Source organism: Schistocerca cancellata, chromosome 7, assembly GCF_023864275.1.
Source record: "Schistocerca cancellata isolate TAMUIC-IGC-003103 chromosome 7, iqSchCanc2.1, whole genome shotgun sequence".
Classification (NCBI taxonomy): Eukaryota; Metazoa; Arthropoda; class Insecta; order Orthoptera; family Acrididae; genus Schistocerca; species Schistocerca cancellata.
In genome coordinates, this window is record NC_064632.1 from 561382073 (window position 1) to 561397165 (window position 15093).

A 15093-nucleotide genomic window follows, 5' to 3' on the forward strand; every position below is an offset into this window, starting at 1 on the left:
GGGCTGAACGGAAGGCCTCTCCAGTTTGTCTGACGAACCGGTTTCAGGCTCTGTCTCAGGCTGATACTGATCTTCGGCCTGACATGGCTGCTTGTCCTGTTCCAGAGGTTGCCCCTCAGTCTGCAAGATCCGGGCAGTCGCAGAGGGTGGGCTTACTGGTAGTTGGGAGCTCCAACGTCAGGCGGGTAATGGGGCCCCTTAGGGATATGGCAGCAAGGGAGGGGAGGAAAACCAAAGTGCACTCCGTGTGCATACCGGGGGGAGTCATTCCGGATGTGGAAAGGGTCCTTCCGGATGCCATGAAGGGTACAGGGTGCACCCATCTGCAGGTGGTCGCTCATGTCGGCACCAATGATGTGTGTCGCTATGGATCGGAGGAAATCCTCTCTGGCTTCCGGCGGCTATCTGATTTGGTGAAGACTGCCAGTCTCGCTAGCGGGATGAAAGCAGAGCTCACCATCTGCAGCATCGTCGACAGGACTGACTGCGGACCTTTGGTACAGAGCCGAGTGGAGGGTCTGAATCAGAGGCTGAGACGGTTCTGCGACCATGTGGGCTGCAGATTCCTCGACTTGCGCCATAGGGTGGTGGGGTTTCGGGTTCCGCTGGATAGGTCAGGAGTCCACTACACGCAACAAGCGGCTACACGGGTAGCAGGGGTTGTGTGGCGTGGGCTGGGCGGTTTTTTAGGTTAGATGGCCTCGGGCAAGTGCAGAAATGGCAACAGCCTCAACGGGTGCGGGGCAAAGTCAGGACATGCGGGGACCAAGCAGCAATCGGTATTGTAATTGTAAACTGTCGAAGCTGCGTTGGTAAAGTACCGGAACTTCAAGCGCTGATAGAAAGCACCGAAGCTGAAATCGTTATAGGTACAGAAAGCTGGCTGAAGCCAGAGATAAATTCTGCCGAAATTTTTACAAAGGCACAGACGGTGTTTAGAAAGGATAGATTGCATGCAACCGGTGGTGGAGTGTTCGTCGCTGTTAGTAGTAGTTTATCCTGTAGTGAAGTAGAAGTGGATAGTTCCTGTGAATTATTATGGGTGGAGGTTACACTCAACAACCGAGCTAGGTTAATAATTGGCTCCTTTTACCGACCCCCTGACTCAGCAGCATTAGTGGCAGAACAACTGAGAGAAAATTTGGAATACATTTCACATAAATTTTCTCAGCATGTTATGGTCTTAGGTGGAGATTTCAATTTACCAGATATAGACTGGGACACTCAGATGTTTAGGACGGGTGGTAGGGACAGAGCATCGAGTGACATTATACTGAGTGCACTATCCGAAAATTACCTCGAGCAATTAAACAGAGAACCGACTCGTGGAGATAACATCTTGGACCTACTGATAACAAACAGACCCGAACTTTTCGACTCTGTAAGTGCAGAACAGGGAATCAGTGATCATAAGGCCGTTGCAGCATCCCTGAATATGGAAGTTAATAGGAATATAAAAAAAGGGAGGAAGGTTTATCTGTTTAGCAAGAGTAATAGAAGGCAGATTTCAGACTACCTAACAGATCAAAACGAAAATTTCTGTTCCGACACTGACAATGTTGAGTGTTTATGGAAAAAGTTCAAGGCAATCGTAAAATGCGTTTTAGACAGGTACGTGCCGAGTAAAACTGTGAGGGACGGGAAAAATCCACCGTGGTACAACAACAAAGTTAGGAAACTACTGCGAAAGCAAAGAGAGCTTCACTCCAAGTTTAAACGCAGCCAAAACCTCTCAGACAAACAGAAGCTAAACGATGTCAAAGTTAGCGTAAGGAGGGCTATGCGTGAAGCGTTCAGTAAATTCGAAAGTAAAATACTAGGTACCGACTTGACAGAAAATCCTAGGAAGTTCTGGTCTTACGTTAAATCAGTAAGTGGCTCGAAACATCATGTCCAGACACTCCGGGATGATGATGGCATTGAAACAGAGGATGACAAGCGTAAAGCTGAAATACTAAACGCCTTTTTCCAAAGCTGTTTCACTGAGGAAGACCGCACTGCAATTCCTTCTCTAAATCCTCGCACCAACGAAAAAATGGCTGACATCGAAATAAGTGTCCAAGGAATAGAAAAGCAACTGGAATCACTCAACAGAGGAAAGTCCACTGGACCTGACGGGATACCAATTCGATTCTACACAGAGTACGCAAAAGAACTTGCCCCCCTTCTAACAGCCGTGTACCGCAAGTCTCTAGAGGAACGGAAGGTTCCAAATGATTGGAAAAGAGCACAGGTAGTCCCAGTCTTCAAGAAGGGTCGTCGAGCAGATGCGCAAAACTATAGACCTATATCTCTGACGTCGATCTGTTGTAGAATTTTAGAACATGTTTTTTGCTCGAGTATCATGTCGTTTTTGGAAACTCAGAATCTACTATGTAGGAATCAACATGGATTCCGGAAACAGCGATCGTGTGAAACCCAACTCGCTTTATTTGTTCATGAGACCCAGAAAATATTAGATACGGGCTCCCAGGTAGATGCTATTTTTCTTGACTTCCGGAAGGCGTTCGATACAGTTCCGCACTGTCGCCTGATAAACAAAGTAAGAGCCTACGGAATATCAGACCAGTTGTGTGGCTGGATTGAAGAGTTTTTAGCAAACAGAACACAGCATGTTGTTATCAACGGAGAGACGTCTACAGACGTTAAAGTAACCTCTGGCGTGCCACAGGGGAGTGTTATGGGACCATTGCTTTTCACAATATATATAAATGACCTAGTAGATAGTGTCGGAAGTTCCATGCGGCTTTTCGCGGATGATGCTGTAGTATACAGAGAAGTTGCAGCATTAGAAAATTGTAGCGAAATGCAGGAAGATCTGCAGCGGATAGGCACTTGGTGCAGGGAGTGGCAACTGACCCTTAATATAGACAAATGTAATGTATTGCGAATACATAGAAAGAAGGATCCTTTATTGTATGATTATATGATAGCGGAACAAACACTGGTAGCAGTTACTTCTGTAAAATATCTGGGAGTATGCGTGCGGAACGATTTGAAGTGGAATGATCATATAAAATTAATTGTTGGTAAGGCGGGTACTAGGTTGAGATTCATTGGGAGAGTCCTTAGAAAATGTAGTCCATCAACAAAGGAGGTGGCTTACAAAACACTCGTTCGACCTATACTTGAGTATTGCTCATCAGTGTGGGATCCGTACCAGATCGGGTTGACGGAGGAGATAGAGAAGATCCAAAGAAGAGCGGCGCGTTTCGTCACAGGGTTATTTGGTAACCGTGATAGCGTTACGGAGATGTTTAACAAACTCAACTGGCAGACTCTGCAAGAGAGGCGCTCTGCATCGCGGTGTAGCTTGCTCGCCAGGTTTCGAGAGGGTGCGTTTCTGGATGAGGTATCGAATATATTGCTTCCCCCTACTTATACCTCCCGAGGAGATCACGAATGTAAAATTAGAGAGATTAGAGCGCGTACAGAGGCTTTCAGACAGTCGTTCTTCCCGCGAACCATACGCGACTGGAACAGGAAAGGGAGATAATGACAGTGGCACGTAAAGTGCCCTCCGCCACACACCGTTGGGTGGCTTGCGGAGTATAAATGTAGATGTAGATGTAGATGTAGATTTTATATATATATGTAAAAAAGGGGTTTTTTAATTGCTTGGAAATCAATTGCATTAATTGTTGTGCTCCTTGTGTTATTTCGGTTCGTTACGAACTGGTGTGCCTTGTAAATCACTTTCATATTATTGATTATTGCCTATTAAAAAAAGAGGAACATTATATGTGACACCTTTTAAATTTACCTTCAGATTGTAATTTGTTTCTGAAATGTTGAAATCTCCAGTAAGTTGTTGTCATTTTACGTTTGATATTGTCTTAAGAACGGCCACGTGTTGATTGTTTTATAAAAGTTTGTTTTGAATAAATTATTAAATATTGATCTGCTAGTTGTTGTGTTAAGGAGTGACATAGTAGGGGCCTTGACCTTCCATGCTTTGTGTACCCCACATCCCTACTTCCTAAGTCACAACAGCTTCTCCCTATTTTTCTCAAAATTTCGAAAGTCTTGCATCATTTTACACTGTCGAACGCTTTTTCCGGGTAGACAAATCCCATGAACGTGTCCTGATTTTTCTTCAGCCTTGCTTCCATTATCAGCCGCAATGTCAGAACTGCGTCCCGGGTACCCTTACCTTTACTAAAGCCAAACTGATCACCACTTAATACATCCTCAAATTTCTTTTCTATTATTCTGTCTATTATTCCTGTCAGCAAATTGGATGCATTAGCTGTTAAGCAGATTATACTACAACTCTCGCACTTGTCGGCTCTTACAACCTTCCGATTTGTGTGGATGATGATCTTCCAAAACTTTAATGATACGTCGCCAGTCTCTGTATTCTTGACACCAACGTCAATAATCGTTTTCTTACAACTTTCCCCAATAATTTTATGAATTCCTATGGAATGTTTCCTTTCGCATCTGCCTTATTTTAAGTCTTACAAAGCTCTAAATCCTGATTCTAATATCCCTCTTCCCTACCGACTCGTTTTCCTTCTTCTATCACGTCATCAGACACGTCCTGCATGATTACACTGGTCTTGCGGTTTGATCTGAAAGGCTGTTGGCGACTGTAAGTTTACGTGCTGACAGCAGTAACTTTTACTTGTAAGCCTTCTGCTTGTATACCTGGCCATCTATCTGCTAAACTGATTTTGCTCTCTGACAGTGGTTGTTATTGCTACTCTGCGTTGGAGGTTATCACTTTTATCTGACTCTTAAATGAAACTTGAATGTTGTAATAATTTAATGAAATGGTGACCATGTCATTTTGTAGTCAATTATTGATGGGTGATTAATATATCAACACAGGATTAATCTTTTTATATAAAGTTATGGAAAAAGTTCTTGATCACAAAATACAACAAACAAGTTGAGGGAAATGAACAATAAATCACGAACTGTTGGCAACACAGATTATACTCACTCCACCAGGTGGCATTTGGCTAGCAAAGACTAAAGTTTATCTGTTTAATGTGTTTACTATGTCTCAGAATGTGTATAACGCAATCTGAAATTACCTAATGCTGAATAGACTTTGTTGGATTTATTCTACACATGAGTGATACTAAGGAACAAGTAGCGAGACTATGGTTCTGTTTTCCCTAACAACCCGGAGCAGCTATACTATACCGCTTTCTTGATGCGTAGTGTTGTCTCTGGTGAAAATAATTGGGCAAGAGTCTGTAGTGATGCACGGCGCCTGTAATTCGTTATTGCGGGCATGAAATATGCCCAGTCGCAGCTAGCGATCTGTTGGATGGATCGCAATTACTCTGTGTGGAGCCTTGAAATCTCGGCCGATTACAGTTACAGTAAATTTGTTCCCCACTGCTTGAATACTGCTCACTAGTGTGGGATCCGTACCAGATAGGGTTGGTAGAAGAGAGAGAGAAGATCCAACGGAGAGCAGCGCGCTTCATTACAGGATCATTTAGTAATCGCGAAAGCGTTACGGAGATGTTACATAAACTCCAGTGGAAGGCTCTGCAAGAGAGACGCTCAGTAGCTCTCTCCCGAAGAGACCATGAGGATAGAATCAGAGAAATTAGAGCCCACACAGAGCCATACCGACATTCTTTCTTTCCACGAACAGTACGACACTTGAATAGAAGGGAGAACCGATAGAGGTACTCAAGGTACCCTCCACCACACACCGTCAGGTGGCTTGCGAAGTACTGATGTAGATGTAGATATAGCCTAATGTTACCTTCATACTACCGGTTTCCGTCAAGATAACAGCTTCTGTATGACAATTATTGAACTATATGAAATAAAATCATCATAGCTTCTGAACGGTTTGCGTTAGGACGATCAAACTGCACGGCTGGCCGCAGGGCATGATGGGAATTAGTAACGCATGCATGGTTTGGTTTAGCGACGAAGCCTACTTTGAATTGTATGGGTTCGTCAATAAGCTAAACTGCCGCATTTCGAGGACTGAGAAACCGCATTTCGCCATCGCGAAGTCTCTTCAGCCTCATCGAGTGAATGTGAGGTGTTCAATGCCCAGTCACGGAATAATCGGTGCGATAATACTTGCCACGGTGACTACCGAACGGTACGTGAAGGTTTTACAAGATGATTTTATCTTCATTATCCAAAGTGACCCTGATTTCGACAAGATGGGCTTCGTGCAAGACGGAGCTCGACCCCTATCGAAGCAGGAGAGTGTAGTCCTGGAGGAGCACTTCGGAGACCGCATCCTGGCTCCAGTGTACCTAGAGGCAACTGGTATGGGCCACGATTGGCCACCATGTTCTGTGGATCACAACGCATGCCACTCCTTCTTGTTGGCCTATATTAAAGACAAGGTGTACAGCAAAAACCCCAAAACCACTGCTGAGCTTAAAACAGCCATTCAGTAGGTCACCGACAGCATCAATGTTCCGACACTTCAGCGGATCATGCAGAATTCCGCTATTTGTCTCCGCCACACCATCGCCAACGATGGCAGGTATATCGAACATGCCGTTATCTAAATCCGAAAACCTGTAGTTACGTTTACAGGTTGAATAAAGTGTGTGCATGGCGTAGTTTCTAACTAACTTACGTCTTTTTCATAAAATTCAATAATTATCACCCTGTATTTATAATTACGTGCTATTTTAATTTTTCAGGTAGATGATAAAATATTCCATTTTTTCGCTGAAATTTGTGTGTCAGTTACATTGTAACATAGGAAATATTCCTCAAGAGAACAGTTATCGCCAAAGTTTTCGAAGCGAAACTTCCAGACAAGTTTATAAGAAACGGTCCATAAACGCACCTAAGACGTTATCCCTCGCTTCACAAGAACATTACAGGGAAATAAAAACACTATTGTTACACGCCCAATGTTAATCCTTAATTCACATGAACATTACGGGGAAATAAAAGTACTATTATTATACGCCCTTAACCAAGACGATGCATGTTATTCTAATACTGAAATTTTACCCTCTATCACTGTTCTGCACACTTTTCGTGCAAAGGTGGAGCTCGAGTGTTCTCTGTAAGAATGTCGAATAATATAACATGGACTGATTTATAGTATTGTGGAGTCGCCTTCCGTATGCAGAGTGGCTTATAAAATTCACGGTAATTGAAGCACGTTAACTGCAAAAGGTTTATAATAGAATTTTACAGTTTCTCTCGTAACATTGCTGCATTTATTGCGAGACTGTTACGCTCCGCCGGCCGGAGTGGCCTTTCGGTTCTAGGCTCTACAGTCTGGAGCCGAGCGACTGCTACGGTCGCAGGTTCGAGTCCCGCCTCGGGCATGGATGTGTGTGATGTCCTTAGGTTAGTTAGGTTTAATTAGTTCTACGTTCTAGGTGACTGATGACCTCAGAAGTTAAGTCGCATAGTGCTCGAGCCGTGTGAACCATTTGTTACGCTCCCTCTGCCTAAGTGGTGTAGGGTTGAAACTCAAATTCGGCGATGTTATTTAATCACAATGCTCAACGATCTATTCTTGCAACTCATGCTCAGGGTAAATTGAATATAACAGTGTTCCACGATTCTGCAGCATTTCGTCTACAGTAGCTATGCGATTGGAAGAGTGGCGATCAAATGGTTCAAATGGCTCTGAGCACTATGGGACTTAACATCTGAGGCCATCAATCCCCTAGAGCTTAGAACTACATAAACCTAACTAACCTGAGGACATCATGCTCAGGGTAAATTGAATATAACAGTGTTCCACGATTCTGCAGCATCCATCCATGCCCGAGGTAGGATTCGAACCTGCGACCGTAGCGGTCGCGCGGTTCCAGACTGAAGCGCCTAGAACCGCTCGGCCACCAGCGGTCGGCTATCGCGCTGTACCCCGTGGAAATCTGATGGAAGGATTATGTTTTGACGAACGTCTGGAGAACTTCCGCTGCCATCATGTGCAGCGCAAACAGTAAAGTACGGAGATGATGCTGTTACGGTATGGAGGTGGGTTTCGGAATTATGATACTGTCGCTGTACTGCGCTTAAGAAAATGCTAAATGCTATTCGATGTGTACACGTTTCACAGCATTTTGTGCTGCGTACGGTAGAGGAAAAGTTCGGAGGCGATTTTTGTTTGCATCAGTATGGCAATGCATCTATCATTAGGCAACATCTATGAGACAATGCTTTGTGATCAATAACATTCCTGAAATGGATTGGTCTGCCCAGAGCCCCGACCTGAACCCAACGCAAAACCTTTGTAATGAGCTACAGTGTCGACTTTGCTCCAAACTGCAGCGTCCAACATCTCAGTAGGGTGTCCACAGGGGTCAGTATCTAGATCCATATGACGAGAAATTGCTGTTCAGCCGCTGATAGACAACCTACACGGAGATGGTTCGTTGGTTGATTTGGAGGAGGGGGACCAAAAAGAGAGGTCATCGTTCCCTTCGGATTATGGAAGGATGGGGAAGGAACTCCACTGTGACCTTCGAAAGGAATCATCCCGGCATTAACCGGAGGAGATATAAGGAAATCACGGGAAACTTGAATCGGAATGGTTCGGTGCGAGTTTGAAGCGTCGTCCTTCCGCATGCGAGACCAAAACAGAGATGATTGAATAAAGGGGATAGTAGCGCACGCTGACGATTTGCTCGTAGTGATATCGACATACTCAAGACTAGACATTTAGAACGAGAGACTACGCAACTCCTCTCAAACATCACTGAAAGGTGTAAAACAATAAACTTGCAATTGCAGCTAATAAAAAGGTGTACTTACTACTTAAAAGAATCCCCAGCATCGAGCAAAATAACATAACATTTCAACACAAAAGAGTGACATTGACGACAAATTGAGTTCATTGAACATACAAGACTTACAACTGACAAAGCAATGAAAATAACAAATAAATTAGCAACACTAAATATTACAAAAGTATAGGCTACCCATAAAAACAATACCCACGTATCATGTCGTGCTATTCGAATCCATAATGTGCTTTGAGCATCGACTGAGGTTTGCAACACATAAAATCATTGCGAGACGTGGCCAAAGAAGTGCTCCGCCAGCACAGGATGCCGGGAGCCAACGGCACAGTACCGGCGGAGGAACTATGCGCGGTGATGGGAGTGTGCCCGTTTGACGTCATCATCCGCCAAAGAGCGACAGCGTACTGGTGGAAGAAAGACAGACAAGACGACATAATTAAAATTATAGGAGGGGACATCGCAGAAAGCCGCCAACTAAACCTCTGGTAAACTGATACCTGACAGATAGAGCTGGATTCGACAGAAAAGGGGAGTCGCCTCTACACCTTTTTCTCAAACATCAAGGAACGAATGAGGCTGAAAGATATCGATTCCACACGCGGCATGGTCCATTTCTTGTGGGCTGTGCTCCATACCCAGAACACCTCCATCGCGTTTGTCTCAAGTGAACACCAGCGTGCACTTTCGGAGAACTAGGAACTCCTGAACTACGTCATTTTCCACTGTGGCAGACTCACACACATACGACCGCAAACGGAGTGTTATAACACAGGACAAATACTACGACAGTCGGCGATTAGAGTATACTGAATGACATAACAGATAACGTGTCACGTATCTGACATTAATTATACAAACAAGAACAAACGCATACCCAGATACGAGCAAACAATCAGACACAGAAATAGGATATCTGGAATGATACAGGTACAGACACAAACACAGAAACTGTTTCAGAAGCTGAAAAAGATATAAACAGTGAGATTTGTATACAAACCTAGATGTAAGATGAGGCTAAATTATGTAACACAGAAATGGATCAACTGTAATTTTAATATATGTAGGAACGTCTTGAGGAATAAATATAACTTGAAAGATATAATTGCAAAATAATACTTTCAATGAAAATGATGTAACATAAGAGTAATACAAGATGCACACGTAAATTATCAGACGAGCGTGGAATATCTAACACAAAGCTATGTACTTCCCTATTATCTTTCATTTCTCCGTCTTATATGCAAGATTGTTGTTATTTTAGAAATTTTTCCGAATTTAAAGAATGTCTTAAAATGATAGTATGTCATAACCACTTAGCATTTTCCTAAATTTCTATCCCCTATTTATACATCGTTAAATTTAAGATTCTTAACTGGTTACTTTTAAGTCTATGAGTGTTTCAGGATGATTTTTATTAATCGCTACTAGAAATAATACATATCAGATAAGTCTCAATTTCTGTACATGTGAAATTTCATATTGTGAATATACGTCTTGTCTTACAAGGGAATGGTCAGACTTGTCGTGTCGAAACCTGTGTTGTTTTTTTACCACTGTGGGTTAACATTGCAAGAAGTCTGTATGCAGAATTTTAGCTGCTGACATGACCTGGAAGTCTGTAAACAATTTTATGAAGTAAGACATTATTGTCGCATAGTTTCCGCGCTTATAACTACCTCTTGTACAACCCTTACCTCTCGTTACGTTATACCAACGCCATCTAGGGACAAGGTGGCGTTAGCTACGCGCCGCTCTCTTGCCACAGCAGTGAGAGAGCTGATTCCCCCAGTGAAAGCGATCGTATGATAATTAAACATTCGTAGACAAATATGGCTGATATGTTATCTACAACATTCTTTCCAAATAGCTATGAAATAGACACAAATAAATATACGGTTTAGAACACGTCCAAATTTTATTTCTTGTAATCACCGCAAAAATGCGAAATATGGATACAATGTTCAAAACATAGGTTTTTTGTGCACCAAGAACATACAAGCGAAGACGACATGTGGCAGCCCTACGAATCACAGACGTTGTTAGATGTCCGTAGACAAAACTGGGCTCGTGTTAGGAATGAATCAGGCCAATATCAGTATATTTCGAGGAGTGCCACGCATATTTAATCAAATTCTGAAACCGTGGGGAGGAAAATTGATAATGTACTACTGATTGCAGTTTGAGAATATTGTCACGGTGATAGACAGGAAATTGCAGTGGTCTGCACACAATAATTTTCTCTGTTAGTTTTCTGTAAAAGGCCTTCCACTGACGGAAAAATTCTCTGTCTAAAGGTTGAATTACGTTCGTCGTGCCGGGTGGAATCTGAAATATCTCTACTTCTTTGTCAGGGTGGGCTCGAAATACAGCTTTTAATGATTCAGACCTTTTATGACCTGACCACGAATCTAGAAGAAGAAGAGATTTGATCCCGCAGAACGGAAGAAAAGCATGACGCATGAGAAGTGTAACGTTTTAATTTCCCATTTTTCAAGACTTCGATGCGTCTACCACAAGATTGTTTGCGTAGAACATTGTTCTTTTGACACGTGGCCCAAAACGTCCAGCTGGTTCTTGAAGACACATATAGTTTAGGCAGCAATGAACCATCCAAACTAATTATGGGCATTATAGTGTATGAATGGGTGAGTGCAGTCGTGGACTACGCAATCGCCTCAATATGTTTTCCCCCTTTGAGTGACAGTGTTCTTTCCGCACGCATTTATTTTTGAAAACCTGACTGATCTGCATTGTACACGTACGATTCGCTAAAACTAGCGATCTTATTTTTTGCATTCGTAAGAAAAGCTTCTATCATTTCGATTTGTGTCACTTCATTTTCCGACCGGTTTCTCGATACAAATTTTGTTATTTTCCTTGCCACAATTTTATATGACCTTTTGAAGCGACTAATCCAACTTTGAGAAGCTGTAAATTCTTTAGCGCCTATCGCGTTGGCAATCTCTAACGCCCAATCACGCAAAGTTGTATCGCTGACACTAAATGACTGTTGTCTGGCATCGGTAAATAGCTCAAAAAGTCGCGCATTTATCTCCGTAGCAATTTCCAGTCGACTCTTACGTCGTCCAGCGACTTCCTTTTTCCATCTATACAATTCACGTTCAGAACGGACAAAGCGATACTTATTTTGAACAGTACTGACACGTAGGCGTTTCTTACCACTTTTGTTCAACCAATACGTCACCGCTTTTTCTTTGCCTGATAAGGTTCAAATGGTTCAAATGGCTCTGAGCACTATGGGACTCAACATCTTAGGTCATAAGTCCCCTAGAACTTAGAACTACTTAAACCTAACTAACCTAAGGACATCACACACACCCATGCCCGAGGCAGGATTCGAACCTGCGACCGTAGCAGTCCCGCGGTTCCGGACTGCAGCGCCAGAACCGATAGACCACAGCGGCCGGCACATTCGATATAGCTCGCGTATTCGGTATTATGCGACGTCTTCATAAAGATGAGTGAGAAAAAGAATCAAAACTGATGAGTTCAAACCAGGGAATTAACGGCGTTTTCGCCCCGCTGTATAACCAACAAGCGCGGCAGGTATAGTGCAGTGAACTGGGCGTTGGCGGCACTGCTCACGTCCTTTATTCATCGGAGCGGGAATGTTGGCAGCAGCTACCGCGGGGCGCCCCCGCGCTGAATGCGAATTTTGCCCCGCGAGGTGCGCTTTGGTCGCGCCGCCTCCCAGCCTCCCGGCGTGCCGTGCGCGCCGTGTTGTTGATTTGCAGCACTCACTCACCGGCACAGCAGTTTAATGGGCGGTCGGCTTCCGCCCGCCGGCGCTGCCGTAATTCGGCGAAACCAAACGCGACCCGGACACTCACATCTGATTGGAATAATTAAATGGGCACCGAGCCCGTGGGACGTCGCGGTGAGGGGAGGTGGAGAGGACAGGGGGGGGGGGGGGCGCTTGGAGGGAAGGGAAGCGATTGAGGCGCCAGGAGAGCAGTTAGTGACATTAACGCTACTCTCGCCCGGGCTCGGACACAGCTAATTGAATATTTATGCGCGCTGCTGTACCGACGCCATTTCCCTTCTCCTCCTCCCCCAGCCCCTAACACCTCATCCTACGGGATGTTAGTGACGGCGCGTCGGTTCAGCTCATCCTGCCCTCAGGTGTTTTTGTTCGTTTGCGCATTGCTGTATTCGTGGTGCGGTCAATGACTCTAACCAGTGACCGTGTTCACCAGCGTGGGGAAGACCCGATGAAGTGGAGGGCTTTGCCGGGGAACTGTTTCGCGGAAATCTCCAGTTACGCTGTAAGCTCTGTGGGACAGCTTTACACAAGAAAAAAGAATAGAAAGAATTTTGTGCATGTACTGCGACAGAAGTCGAGTTCTGCACCCAGATCATTTACCCAACTCCCTCCCCACTTCTCCCTGGACTCCTATGCAGACACTGACGTCGTTAGGTGTCAGTGTATTCATGGTCGCGGTAACTACCCTTTCCAGTGACCATTCTTGCCACTGCAAGAGGAAAATGAAACAAACATGTGTGGGTTTCTTGTGTACTTACACTTCAAGGATACTGTGTGCAAAGATTCTACAGCACAAATACCTGGAAGGATCGAAATTACTGTAACATACTAAAGGTACCGCAGTTCATATCCATTGGTATATGTTTCCCTTCAGTTCTTGTTGCCGCGCGGTATCGATAAGTTCAGTATACTCTTTTCGTACACGAAGTTCAGACTTGTTTTTAAAGTAAAATTGTATGACAACGATGAACTATCTACGTGATCCTGTGACATTCAGAAGCAAGTTTTAATAATTATTTATTTAATTTTTCTCATTAAAATATTTCTAAATAATTATTTCATTTAAAAAAGTGTTACTATAAATCATATTTATTTTAATACGTGTATAACAGAGAAGATATAAACTAAAATCTATTATTATTACTCACCTCATTAAAGTCGTATGCCAGTATCTTCGTACGGAAGCTATGGCTTTGATCTAAATTGCAACAGTGGTTTTAGCGGAGTTGGTTGTCATACAGTTCCGTCATGGAAAACGGTGCTGGAAACTGTGGCAGGGCAAGTCAACTGCATCTATACGGTTACACAATTTCTGAAGTTAACAGGCAGGAAAACGTAGAATTGTTGTTCGACATCGGATTCTGAAAGTAATTCAGAATTTTCAGTTCTGTTTGTTGTATGCGAAATCCGAAGCAAACAGGGATTTAATGGAATGATTTTAATCAACAATCGGCGAGTTCACAGATTCAAAAATATGAGTAAACATATTTGTCTCGCTTCCTGGTGTTGAATAATTAAAAATGAATTGCAACAGGACAGCCAGAATCATTGTTTCAGTATGTATAGAATTTTCTCTACTACAGGCTGGCGCAGAATAGGTGTTAGAAAGTTGTAAGTAGGCTGTTTAGGTTTTCTTATTGGTAACGCCACGTAGCGCTCTGTATGAAAATCACTGGCTGTGCTGTGTGCAGTCTGTGGCTGGTTTGCATTGTTGTTGGCTATTGCATTGTTAAGAGCGCGTAGTGTTGCGCAGTTGGTGGTGAGCCGCCCGCAGTGGTGGATGTGGGTAGTGAAATGGCGGAGTTTTGAGAGTGGATGATCTGGACATGTGTCCATCAGAGACAGTACATTTGTAAGACTGGATGTAATGAACTGCTTGACTTTTGAACACTATTAAGGTAAATACATTGTTTGTTCTCCATGAAAATCTTTCATTTGCTAACTATGGCTATCAGTAGTTAGTGCCTTCAGTAGTTTGAATCTTTTATTTAGTTGGAAGTAGTGGCGCTCACTGTATTGCAGTAGTTCGAGTAACGAAGATTTTTGTGAGGTAAGTGATTTGTGAAAGGTATAGGTTAATGTTAGTCAGGGCCATTCCTTTCTAGGGATTATTGAAAGTCAGATTGCGTTGCGCTAAATATATTGTATGTAAGTTTAGTAATGATCAGAAGAAGTAAAGAGAGAAATGTCTGAGTAGGTTCAGTTTTGCTCAGCTGTTTGAAAATCAAATAACGTAAGAGGTTTATCAGCAGTCATTCATAAATTTTTCTAAGGGGACGTTTCATATGTCGACCCTTAGCCGAGGATACCTCATTGGAATCTTCTGATTTTTTCTTGTATTTTGTGTAATTAGTGTAGCTATTGTTTATTGCCAGTGCGTAATTATAGAGAGTATTTCATTTGTAGTTGTAGTTTTTCATTGTTGTACAGTAAAACAGTTGTGGCATGCATGTAGATTTGCACCAAGTATTAAGCAGCTCCGCTTGCAATTAAAGAGATATTATTTTCAGTGCTATGCTAATGTGTTTTCTTGTTTTAGCTCTTCAAATTGTGCATTTCTTCTTATCGTGTGAAATATGTGATAATTATGGCGTGTGA